Source organism: Phyllostomus discolor, chromosome 1, assembly GCF_004126475.2.
Source record: "Phyllostomus discolor isolate MPI-MPIP mPhyDis1 chromosome 1, mPhyDis1.pri.v3, whole genome shotgun sequence".
Classification (NCBI taxonomy): Eukaryota; Metazoa; Chordata; class Mammalia; order Chiroptera; family Phyllostomidae; genus Phyllostomus; species Phyllostomus discolor.
In genome coordinates, this window is record NC_040903.2 from 177,074,961 (window position 1) to 177,076,215 (window position 1,255).

At 36.6% G+C, this 1,255-nt stretch overlaps 1 non-coding gene across 1 annotated transcript; it reads left to right on the forward strand.

Annotated features, from left to right (window-relative positions):
* Positions 1-544: 544 nt before the first annotated feature.
* LOC114493676 lies at positions 545-676 on the forward strand. Its single transcript, XR_003684288.1, has one exon. It is a non-coding gene; the product is annotated as a small nucleolar RNA SNORA41 (small nucleolar RNA).
* Positions 677-1,255: the final 579 nt, after the last annotated feature.

The following is a 1,255-nucleotide window of genomic DNA, read 5'->3' on the forward strand; positions in this document are numbered from 1 at the left end:
TTTTACCTTGTCAGTGAGATTGTAAATGGTACGTGCTCTGTGGAAGACAATCTGGCAGTTTCTCAAAGTGCTAAACATAGAGTTACCACGTGACCCAGCAATTCCAGTTCTAGGTATGTAACCACGAGAAATGAAAATATATGGCTACACAAAGACTTGTCCATGAATGTTCACAGCAGCATTATTCATAATATCCAAAAAAAGTGAGAACCATCAAAATGCTCTGCAACTGGTAAATAAATAAACAAAATGTGGTGTAGCTGTACAATGGACTACTATTCAGCCGTAAGAAAGAAAAAAGTACTGGTACTGCAACATGGATGAATCTTAGGGAAACCTTATGCTAAATGAAAGAAACCATTTACAAAAGGCTGTATGTTGTATGATTCCATTCATACGAAATGTCCAGACAAATCCGTAAACACAGAAAATTGACTAGTGGGTTTTCGAGGATAGATGTAATGGGAAATTGGTAGAGACTGCTAATGGGTACAAGGTTGTTTTGGGGGGTGATGGAAACATTTAGAGTGTTTTAGAGAGTGGTTTCCACAGCCACTGGTCTGCAGCTGTTCTGAAGGTGGCAGTTGTGGCATTCCTCTGTGGGAAAGGAATCGTTACACAGTTAAACACCTCTTTCTTAGCAAACAGAAAGTGGGCATATGTGTGACAGACACAGGAAAAAAAAGAATTAGAGAGTGGTACTGGTTTCACAAGTTCTATGACTATACTAAAATCCAATGACTTGTACACTTTCAAAAGGTAAATATTATTGCTTGTGAATTATATCTCAATAAAGCTGTTATTAAACATAGGCAAGGCAAAGAGGCTGGCAAATGACCAAATATATCTGAAAAGCAAGCAAGTAGAATTTAACAATTTGTTGAGATTAAAACATTTAAAAATAGGCTAAATAACAGATTAAATGTAGCTGAACAATCAATTAGTGAACTGAAAGACAGATTTGAGAAAATTGCCCAGAATGCAGAGTCAAGGAAATGAAACGTTTGAATGAGGAGTTAAAGAGAAGGGAATATGAAATGAGAAAGTCTGAAAAATACCCAGTCAGAATCCCAGGAGAAGAGAAGAGAGAATAAAGGAGAAACAATATTTGGAAAGCTAATAATGGCTAAGAATTTCCAGAACTGATGAAAGACATGATTGTGAACCTATAGATAGAAAAAATATGATGTATATCAAACAGGTTAAACAAGAGAGACACCCACACCTGGACATATTGCAAAAGAACCGCAGAGCA